A 12,353-nucleotide genomic window follows, 5' to 3' on the forward strand; every position below is an offset into this window, starting at 1 on the left:
CAGAAGCGCCGACACTTCCTCATCATTCCACCGCTCCGGTGTTGTAGTACGTGTGGTCATAACTGCTTTAAAGTACAAAACTACTCGCTCAGGTGTGGATGTGGTTTTGTAGCGAGGAAAAAAATGGCTGCCTAACAAAACAAATTCAGAGTCTAACGGGGCGTGGTTTGCAATTCGCCCAGCCAATAGGAATAGAATAGAAATTGGCACTCTTTTGTCACCAGGTTCGTACCACCTCTCTAGCAGGGACTAAAAGTACCAAAAGAGTTCCAAAATAGTTCCCGGCACTGAGTAGTCCCGGCGGTGTGAACGCGACATTATTGGTACTAACGGAACTAAAGAACTAAAGTACCAGGGAAAGTCCTGCGGTGTGAACGCGGCTATGGAGCCATTCGAGGAGGTCATGAATGCAGCATTGTCCTTGCCATTCTTGTTAATTAAAGTATCACGAGCGCTCAGAGTCAGGTATGGTCTAAAAAGGAATATTTAAAGGTGGGGTAGGTAAGTTTCAGAAACCGGCTCGAGATACACTTGTTGTTATATTCCATGGAATGCTCTTAACATCCCGATAGCAATGAATATCTGAAGTGCTTTGACAAAAAATCCATTAAAAAATGTCATCTGTGGAAGCCGTGGCGCTGTAAAAAGCACGACCACGGCTAAACGAATTGGATTGCCGCCCTGTCTGTCAGCCTTCCATCTCGTGCACGCACAAATGTATCTCGTGCCGTCATTGGGCGTGCCGTCATTGGGCGTGCATGGCAGCAGTACTTCAATGACTCGCCAGCAACAGGTGGCCACTTCCACCAGTCTGCTGACGTCATGTGCGCGTTCATGTGTGTTGGAGGAGGTGCTCTGTAGGGAAGTCTGAAGGAAGGGGAGGATTCTTTTCGGCTGTGTACTTTCAAATGTTAGTGCACTCGAGCCGGTTTCTGAAACGTACCTACCCCACCTTTAAGAAGATATAAATGCATACATTTTGCCAAAACTATAAGAAAACATTTTGAATTGTCTTGACATTTTAAGAAGTACCAGTTCTTAAGGGCACCACAATGTATTCATTTTTATGGAGCGATTTTTAATTCTCGAAGACCCTTTACATATGCAGGGTGACATTTATAAAACATCCTGTGTTGTGGTTAAGTTAAATTGCATGTAAAGACAGTTTTTATAGGATATCAGTGAATAAAATCCCCCAAAGTAACCCTTTTGTTGTGTATCGAGATACTACTTTTATTTATTTGTTGTCTGCAAGAGCCATCTCTTCCCATATATCCTGAGGCCCTAGATGAGAGCAGATTAATGTTGTTTCTGAATCAATACTGCTCACAGGCTTCCGACGGACAACCAGCTTAGCAATGATAAATTGTTTAATTAATACATAAACCAAAAATCCAGCATATTGGAGGTGGACTGCAATAGCTCCCACCATTTCTACATTTGAATAAAAATCCAATTTTGATTGAATATACAATAAATGTGAGTTCGGGGGAATAGTCTTTTCCAATTCCCTGGGCTGCGTTTGTTGTGATGAAGTGTTGATTCTGACGTCAGCATCGATAACTCTTTCTATCCGTCTGCCTGAATATCTGCTCTGGAGGAAAGTGGGCATCAGAGGAGAAGGTCTTGGCAGAAGAGTTGGACAGCAGAGCGGGCATCAGGCCATCTTGATTAATGGCCGTTATTTTCTCTGTTGCTCTGCTGGACTTTGTCTGCTGCTCAGCCAACCGGAGAAAATGCTTTTGCTTCCTCGGATACTGTATATAACCATTTCCGTGATTTAATTTGTTTGCTAAATCCCTTATTTCTTTTTCCAGCCATAAATGTGTTTTCTGGTGCTTTTTTTGCTGGATTTTCAAAAGCAACTGTGACTGACTGTACCTCCGTTTGGCATTTCTCAGATTGTATAGACCCTGGCTCATGGATTCAAGGCTTTTATTGTCATGTGTGCATAGCTACAGTGTAGTTATGACAATTACATTCTTAGGTCTTCTTACTTGCACTATTTTTTCAGTTTTTCAGTTTTATTGGGTTGCACTGTTGGAGGAGCCTGTGACCTAAGATTTTCATCATCATAACTTCACTGTAGCTTTGTACAAAATGACCAATAAAAGCCTTGAACCTTGAAGGTCACAGGCTCCTCGAAGGTCGCATTCACACCTAATAGTTAATTTTCAGAAGGTTCTGTTTGCGTTCACACGGGCAGAACTCAAACGGACTATAAACTTTAAACACAAGTCATGTGCTCGGAAATGCTGTTCAACCATTGGTCAGACATTAAAGGGGTAAAAACGCAAATCCCGGCAATTTCTACCGGAGCCTCCGCCATGGAGCATCGGCCGGTTATTTTCATGCTGCTGTTAATCTGGAGATCAACAGCAACGGCGCATACGATTATATAATCAGACAACGTGCAATAAAAAACATTATGACACATATAATGAGAGACGTTCTGCAGTCAGGAGGGGGTTTCACCGACGGCAGGTGGCTCTGACTTTTATAGTTTTTAGTTTGATAGTTGTTTTTACTTTACACCACACTGTTCAACACTTCATTCTGCTTCACTCTTTCGCTAACGATTTTGAAGACATCCGCGTTCTTGTGACACGTAACTACTATGCTTCCTATGTTTTAGTGCGGACTGCGTTCACACCAGCGATGAACCGCTCCACAGATCAGAATCTGGTTGTTTAGTTCCCTTCAGAGGTCTCGGACTGCGTTCACACCGACCCAAACTAACCGCACCAAGCGGCTAAACGCACCAGGGTTCGATTCAACCGGACTATACAAGGCAGGTGTGAATGCGACCTAACAGTGCAACACTGTTTTGTATTTTTCTTTTCCATTCAATTGCTATTAATCACATTGACACTTTCAAAATGGAAAACCCATGACTAAAATCCATCATGGCTAATGACACACTAGAAATCTACAAAGAAAGGAAAGCTCAGAAAATGTTGAATACATAAAAAAAATCCCCTATTTGACAAACTGAAATATTGGTTTGGTATTTTTCACTGTAATAGCTAATAACTTATAAAACACTGATCTTTCATCACTCATTTTGCGAAACAATCATCATAAAGTAGGACACTTATAATCAATCAAGTCATTAACTACCCAAACTAAAACAGTAGAGGAATATTAATTGTGTTCTTTTGTTTTCAAATGACAAAATATAGTCAATTAATTTATTTATCCACAGCACTCATTCTCCTCTGCTTCCTCCCACTTGGCTAATTGCTGATGTGCACACTGCACACTAATTTCTGTTTTTCTGTAATGAATTAAAACTCTTCTCTTATTTGAAACTGGCAACTTGTTGAATGCCCTATTATATCTCTTGTAAACAAGCTAATGGACTCAGTTGGCCTCAGTTTTCTGTATCTTTACAACAGCTCACCAACTAAAGGTTTTTCTAACACCCTGATGTTTGTAACAAGCAGTTGAACAACAATCCTTGACTCGGGGTTAAGTCTTTAATTAGATTAACTGATAAGGCCATTACTCACTTGGATGTAAAACGATTAGGTTTGTCAAGCGTTAAACAATGTATATAAGGTGCTGTTTACACAGGAACGCGACGGGTTGTATCTGCTACTTTTCTCTTTCGTATAGCCCGTTCGTTCACACGAGGCCGTAACGCAGGGGTGCCCAACCAGTCGATCGCGACTAGTTGGGCGACCTACGGTAGTAGGCTGTCAGTAATGGCTACACCTCTCTATTTGGACTGGTAGATCTCGGCAGACTGGCAACTTTAAAAGTAGCTCTCGGTTCAAAAAAGGTTGGGCACCCCTGCCGTAACGGAACTGCGGAAACGGACCCCTAAAACGATAACGGGTCCCAAGGTGGATAGATCTGCAGACGGAACGCTCTCGGGGGCCAAACGGCTCTGTGTGTACGTCCTATATGATCATTTCCTGATAACGATTAAGCTCCTCCCACCTCTGCTGCTCCCTGCTGTAGCATGGTCACTGCTGCTGCTACTGACCATGCTACAGATGTTAGTGCACAATCTACAGCTCCTCTACCACAACCATCAGCAACAAGTGGACATGGAGAGCTACATGAACTACATGTTGCTAAATCCACCGCGGAGAATAAACAGAAGGGCAACCAGGCAACCATGACAACCATGCTCGGGGGTCTTCTTCGCTGCTTTTGGTGTATTTTGTGGCGGAAGTACAGCGCCACTTACAGGCCCGGCATATGTACTACAGCGTCTCCAGCGGGTCGAGCGGTCTCGTGTGAAGGGACACGTTTATTGAGCCGTATCCGTGAGAACGGAAGACTTTTTTGATATCGAATTTGGTTTGTTTGCGTTGCGTTTGCGTTCCCGTGTAAATGGGGCCTAAATGACATGGTTTAGGACTATTTCATCTAGATTCATCCCATATAGCCATATGTTCTTAGATATTCCTGTTATTACATATTGGGGCCTCAGGCAACACAAAACAACATGACTTACTTAACAAAACTATGATCTGATGGCTCTTTGATGTAGGGTAAGTAAAAGTACCCAACAAAGTTATTGCTTTTGGATTTAGTTTGGTAAACAAGAAGATGTGTAGGTGATATTGCACTTAATAGGATTTAGTTCATTCTGTTTGACAGTCTATTAAAGAGTAGATATTGTGAAAATGTGCCCCTTCAATATAAAGTTAACCCTATGGATACTTATAATATTCCTCACAGTGCTACAGAGTATGAAGTATGTGGCTTTCTTAACTACTTAATTACACAATACACGTTTTAATTAATTAGTAAGTGGCTCCAAACCATTCAATAAGGATGAAGAAATATCCCTTAGACTCTCTTGTTAACATTTAATTAAATCCTTCACCTTGACAAGCCATGTCTAAAGAGCAAGGCGTATTTGATAATTAACTTTTTTAATGAAGGCTATACACTTAAGGTAAAATGAGTGTTGCTGAAATAATCTATTCTTTATGCCATAGGACGAATTTAGAGTCCTATGGCATACAGAATAGATTATGTCCTTTAGGTGATCATGTTCTTTATCCTGTAGGGGCTGTTTTTACCCTATGGGAAAGAAACCATATGATATGTTGTCTTATTGAGGGTTTTACCTTGTCAATTGAGCTTTGGTTTATTTCCCCACTGACATTCATCCCATCGAGCAAATCCTTTCTGGTGCTGAAGGAGGAAAACTGTGGCTTATTTGAATCAAAGGCATTACATCAAACAGTTTCAATTAAGCGCTGGGTGTGAGCACAAATGGAGGAGCTGCAAGCAATGATGACTATCTTTGCATCTGTCAATCAAATAGAAAGTATTACCAGTTAATGGCTATTTACTCATTATGTGAAATGATTCTATTTAGATAAGTTTATTTTAATGAAATGTTGATGTTCCAGAAACATGTTTTTCTGCTGATAGATGAAGACAAATGTTTCCATTGTGCAGCAGAACAGTAGCTTTTAGTGTCCTTCAGTCTCTTTTTCCTACAGTTGGTGGACATGTATTGCATTAGGATCGAAACAGTCTGCAACGGTAGCTATTTTTTTTCTTTACTTTTATCCATTCGATCCATCCAAATGTTGAAAAAGTATTTACAAAATCACTATACGTACAGAATAGTAATTTCTTTACAACACAAGATAACACTTTCATGCAATTTTACCAGACAAATCATGAAAATAAGACACATTTCGAGTTCTGGAAAGGCATATTATTGTGCTAGATGTTACTGTTTACCTGCAATTTTTTTTTAAAGTGAACGTTCATTAATTGTTTAAGATTAACAGCTGTTGATTTTTAAAAGCACACTATCTTCTAGGTCAGTGTTTCTCAAACTTTTTCATACCATGGACCACTTAACCAATAAAAAAACACTCGCGGACCACCTAACTCCACAAATATCCAAAAACACATCGTTTTTTACAAATTGCCTGAAATGGTACAAACAAGTGGCCACATGTGGGATGAAGGTGTTTATCTGGGCTATATCATGCAATTGAAAGTGAAACTTAAGCTCGCTCCATTGCGGAGATATTCCCGCGAGAGTGCGGGAAACTTAAATTTATTTATTTATTTCAAATGTGAAATGTTACCAATATACTCACGGACCACTAGGGGGCGCTCACGGACCACCAGTGGTCCGCGGACCACACTTTGAGAAGCACTGTTCTAGGTGAAAGCCAGTCAAACTAATCGTCTATTTTTCACTTTCTTGATAACCTCCAAGTGTTTACATGGGAGGAGAGAAACATCGATAAAGCACCGACCTGAATTATATAAAAACATAAATTATAAATAAGATAGCCCAAGAACTCCAGCGTTCCTGCAGGTCCTTTAAAAAGGAACATACATCTAAAGTCTTCGCACTAGTTACAATGACACATTGATTTCAACCCTGTATTCAATTCCTTTAAATAAAACAGCAAACAAGCCGATAACTACTCTACTATACTAACTCCAAAAAGTAACCAGACTGTGAAGCAATAGCCAGCAAAGCACTCAATTCAAGCACGGCTAATTTAGTCGCTTCAAAGCTGATGATAATAGTCACGATTATAATAGTCACACAAAATGAACTCTGTCAATTCGACAAAGCTCATCTGTCTAGTAAATGGTGTTAAATTGAGCGTGGATAACAGCCTACGATTTCAGCGTCAGCCATGTTCTTTTGTCCAGCGAGTTATTACGTATTAACTATAACTTCTACCTTGCTAACGTCCCTCCATCCGTAGCTCCAGTATCTCCACAGGCTGCTCAGAGCAGAAAGTGAATCAGGCCTCATCCACGGGACGTTAATAAGTCCATTTAGCCCCTCGAAATGGGCTTTAATTGATTTAAGAGGGAGAACATGCATGTGGACAGAAATAGCTCAGAGCTAACAGCACTTCCTGTACACTTAGCTGTGGAGGAGTCGGGATGTGTTCGAACACAGGAGGGGGTTGCCCTTAGTGACATTTGATTAAATTGTACAGAATGACTCAGTTTTCTTGATATCACAGGCGGTAGGATACTCGATAATGTCACTACTTTTCAGGCTACAAGGTAAATGGCAGTTTCTTTGTGTCGTATTTGACAGGGTGGATGTTGGTGTGAGGCATACAGCACCAGATGACTCATACTGTACTTCCTTGGCTTGCTTAGATGCAATATTCGAGCCAAATTGACGTCAATACAGTGATTTCTGGACAGATCTCTCACTTAAAGCTTGCTCATCCTAGAAAAAGTGGAGAAAATGAACAATTAATTGAACAGATTAGTGAGTTATCCAATTTCTGTAATGACAGTATAGTGCCTCATTAACATGAATATGCCGATACAGATCAAGGCACAGATCTTCTGTTTGCCACTCAGTGTCATTGTATCAGACCCAGGAGAGTTGGTGCAGAATATTAACCAGAAACATAAAGTCAGCAGGACCTTTAATATATAAAGGAAATGTTATGCTCCTTTTCAGGTTCATAGTATTTAGTGTCTCTACTGTGACATATGTTTCATGTTAACAAGAGAGCCTATGGGCTATTTCTCCTGCTACCTTCATCGTTATTCAATGGTTTAGAGCCCTTTATTTCCACTTACTAATTCATTTAAAATATGATTGTCAACTGAAGCAGTTAAGAAAGCCAGATACTTCATACTCGATAGCACTCTCAGGAATATTAGAAGTATCCAATGGGTTAACTTTATATTAAACGGGCACATTTTCTGTCGTCCACTGTGACATCTCTCCATGCTTTAAAGGTGGGGTAGGTAAGTTTGAGAAACCGGCTCGAGATACACTTTTTGTTATATTCCATGGAGTGCTCTTAACATCCCGATAGCAATGAATATCTTAAATGCTTTGACAATAAATACATTAAAAAATTTCATCTGTGGAAGCCGTGGCGCTGCAAAAAGCACGACCAATCATCTGAGCCGGCCCGGCTAAAGTAACTGGATGGCCTACCTGCCTGTCAGCCTTCCATCTGTGCACAAACTTATCTCGTGCCCTCATTGGTCATGTGGCGTTCGTGTGTGTTGGAGGAGGGGCTCTGTGAGGAAGCGGCAGATTTGTTCCGGCTGTGTATTTTCAAATTCTAGCGATCTCAATCTGGTTTCTCCAAAATTACCTACCCCACCTTTAATGTTCAAAAAGCTCTTTATTTCTCTCATACTGCCTGTGCTGCAGCACCTCTTTTCACCCTCTGTCTGAAACCAGAGCCCAGTCTGCTCTGATTGGTTAGCTGGCCGGCTCTGTTGTGATTGGTCAACCACTTAGAGATGTCCCGCCCCTTAGTCTATCAAGTACAATGTGTTGGAGCGCTAGCCAATAGAATCGTGAGTGTTTGATAGTGTGGTAAGAAACTCCCTCTGGAGGGAACATAAGGATTTTAGTCTTTTTCCATCTACGTGCACAAAAACAAATATAACACACTATAGCAGGGGTCTCCAACACGTCGATCGCGAGCTACCAGTAGCTCGCCGCTCGATTATCGATTATAGCGTAGTAACGTTGCTGCTTGATTTTTCGGTCGCGGCTGGACAATAAAGTGTTTTTATTTTAGAATTGTTTCTGTCACACAAATATAAAATTGGTCGGTGACGCAGAAATCAAGTAGCAGATGTGACAGCGGCACAGCGACACCACACACGGACCAGTCTGCTTTATCCAGCAGCACCAGTCAAACCAACGGCAGAATGACCCGCTCTGAATCAGTCCGCGTCGCTGCGGCTCAGAGACACAGGGAGGGATTTGTGTTAACACTCGTTATCGTAATGTCAGGTTTTTGGTGGATTTAATCAAGTCTTGATTGCAGAGTATGAATGTCCTCTTGCTATTTTCAGTTGATAAATACGCGTGTAAAGTTTGTGAAGGCAGGAGGAAAGCTTCCGCGATCACCGTCTCCTCTCCGTTCCTCCAAACCCCGCCCCCTCCCTGAAAAATAACTACTAATAAGAGTGACAGGCTGATAGTGACCTGATAGAAACTTTATTATTCACTTAATCACTGATTGAGATGATGAAGCTAACTTAGTCTCATGCATTCATGGGATTCATGTAACAGTAAGACAGAGAATGTAAGTGTGCACCCACATGCACTATTTTTGTTTTTATAATGCTGTTGTAAATACTCCTGTTGTCTGCTGTGTTCAGACTTAAGTCCTGTGTGTGATGCCTCATTCAAGACATTCAGTGTCCTTTTTTTTAACAGAAGACCGTGGCTAGAAGCTGCAGCTCGACTGCAGAAGCATTAGTTTTTTGTTTTTGAGGATGGAAAAATGTCACACGCAGATATAGGGAGGCTAGACCTATACAATTGATTAATCATGGTTTATAATTTCATGTCAAGACAAAGAAGAAGATGAAAAAGATGGCTGCACTGTTCAGTGTCAATCCTGTGGAGATGGAGATGGAGGTTATACATCTCCAAAATCATGTTCAGCTTAAGTCTCAGCAAAACTCACAACATTTCTGGAGCCTTGAAGACCCAGCAAACTATAAGAACATCAAGCAGCACTGAACACGTCTGCTTTGTTTGGTTCTGTTCGACAGACCTTTGTGAAGCAGCTTTTTCTGACATGAATGAAATCTAAATACAGAACAAGACCGACTGATGAACATGTAAATGACTCTATTAGAGTGAACCTAAGTGGGTCCAGCTGCAGCAGACACCTGTATGGTGACTCCATGCAGCGCCAGTCATCTCATGAACTGTAAAAAAGAGTGAATGCACTTATTTTACACGTGCCATAAGATGCTTGCAAGGCGGTGATTAAGGCGATGTATTTACTATGTGGGCCATAATAAGAAGTGAAAACATTGTAATCTGCTCTTGGACATGTATGTGAATCTTCAGTGATGTACTTACTATGTTGTCCATATTAATATGTGAGAAATTGTCGTTTTCTTGGACCTTGATGTGAAGTTAAGATTTTAGATAAGCTTTAGGTATTGCAATTTCACACAAAAGTAGCTTAATTCAACTGATGAGTGCTATGTGAATAAATGTAAGCGATGCGATGCAAGTAGCTCTTGGCCACTTTCATTTGTTTAAAGTAGCTCTCAGGTGGAGAAAGGTTGGAGACCCCTGCACTATAGGGACCCCCCCCCCCCCCCCCAAAGAAGAATAATAGGGCCTCTTTAAAACTGATAAAAAAAATCATGAAATTACATATTGTTATCATTACTGTATGTCCTACAAACAGTCGTGAGATCATTTCAAAAAGCTATGCTGTACTTGTGTGTATGCTTGGCTGAATTAACTACAAGATATTCATGAGTTATTCGATTGACATAACATGAGTACTCTGAAAACAATAAAAGTGTGAACGTTTTGAAGCGAATCCACTTCAGCTCACAGTAACCGTGTATTACTGTAGACAATTTCAGACTCCACAAAGTAACGCCTTGCCACCATCTCAATCTTCTCTCGCTTCGCTTCCTTAGAAAACAGCATTACAGTCGCCTAAGATCAGGCGAGATGACGAAGTGTCTCGCTGTTGTGCTTCAGTTCTACCGCAGGCCTCCTTATAGCACGTTATGCCTCACAACGTCACCGCACAACCATGAAATGATCCACAGAAGTTCTCCCCGCAGGAGGCCCGTCTGTAAGGAAAGATGCAGGCCTCCCTCATCGGCTGTCGTTCCAGTAACTCGGCTTCACAAGTGTGGAAAATTACAGGCCAATTTACAACCGTACAACTCTCTCTGAAAACCAACCGCCGTGTTTTGTAGGCACTCTGAATCTCACGAGTCGAAGAAACACAACTTCAACTGCTGACAAGAGCTCAGTGACAGCTTTCAATAAGTGGTTTCCCTCACACCTGACTTTACGTCTGACTCTTGACATCTCCTTGGGTTCGGATGCAGTAGTTCTTATTGTCCGCAGCCTGTCTATCAACTAGAGTCTGTTAGGACTCAGGAGAAAGACATGCATCAATAAAACATGAACCCTGAACCTGCAACTGTTAAACAATAGATCAGTTCCTTTGTTAAAGTGTGCGCTCTGTAGCAGAAGGCCCTATGGTGGTTCCAATACACTGCTATACCTACGAATGGTGACGCATTATCATTTGCAATGCTTTATGAGACTGATCCACCGTGTTCAGCGATACCAATAACTGCCTGATTATCATGGCCAGAAGAAATAGGTTAATTAATACCGGGTATTTTTCGTTGTATGAGTGGGAGAGAAACTCCCTCTGGAGGGAACACAGGAATTGTAGACTTTGCAGACCATGTACATGCACAAAAACCTAAATAACACAAAACAGGACATCGAAAACCTTAAAAAGCACAAAAGGACTTCTTTAAAACACATTATTTTCCATTGTGCATCATGGCAGCTAGTGGTCGACTCCATATTCTAGAGGTGATGTTCAAAACTACTAGAAATACTATAGATTTTCAACACAATCAGATTTTTTTTAGTTTTTTTAACACATCCTGACTCCTAAGGATGCATCCCCTGGGGACAAAGAACATCTGTCCAAAACATCAAGTCAATCCATCGAATATTGGTTGAGATGTGTGGTCGCCCCAACAAATGATATCGCCACGCCTACAAAAACATTATCTTCAGAAATGCATTTCAAATCAGTAGCATATAATCTTTTTTGCCAGGGTTGTCTGTGGTTTGCTGGATATCTGGGGAGGAATTGCAGTGACAGAAAGGAAGCAAAAAAATAGATTTGTTTATACTCGAGAGAGATGAGAAAAAACATGCAATCCTTCGTGATCAGCAGGCAGCACACATTTGAAAATGATGTTCTGTCAAATGTGCCGGCATATTATTTTGATAAATTGCTGATTTTCTTTTTCCTTACAAGTGTAGTCGTATCTCTCCCCATCAGCCCACACATAATAAAGTGAATAGCAGCGTGAAGACTCTTTTTCTGAGGACAGAAACCTCCCTTTCCAGGAAAAAATGCCCTTATCTGTGAATCAGACGCTGTCTCACTATTCAATTGAAGATCTAAGGCCTGTGTATTCAGAGCCGCCTCCACAACAACCTACCTTTACACTCCACTGGTTCATTCTTCAGCAGATTGCCCTTTCATTGGACGCTCCGCCCACACACTCGTGAAGGAGAACACAACAACAACAACAACACACACACACACACACACACACACACACACACACACACACACACACACACACACACAAAGGCTTGGTTTCTTAGAGACGTGATTGCTATTTTCTATTCATTAGCCTTGTTTGTATGGTGCTAAAAAAGGCCTCATAAAACAACTTGTCTTCATTGGTAATCCCTGCATTACAGTGAAAGGAAAACATCTGAATAATACTTTACTTTTATTGTTCTACTCGTCACATTTTGGCTTTAAGTATTGATGAGCATGTCTGTTTAAAGCTGTAGTAAGGATGTGGTTAGC

At 41.1% G+C, this 12,353-nt stretch overlaps 1 protein-coding gene across 1 annotated transcript in view; it reads left to right on the plus strand.

The window, feature by feature from the left end:
- doc2b (double C2-like domains, beta) overlaps positions 1 to 12,353 on the plus strand; it is a 190,928-nt gene that overhangs the window by 103,082 nt on the left and 75,493 nt on the right. The window lies entirely within an intron of this gene.

This window comes from Pseudochaenichthys georgianus, chromosome 14 (assembly GCF_902827115.2).
Source record: "Pseudochaenichthys georgianus chromosome 14, fPseGeo1.2, whole genome shotgun sequence".
Taxonomy (NCBI): Eukaryota; Metazoa; Chordata; class Actinopteri; order Perciformes; family Channichthyidae; genus Pseudochaenichthys; species Pseudochaenichthys georgianus.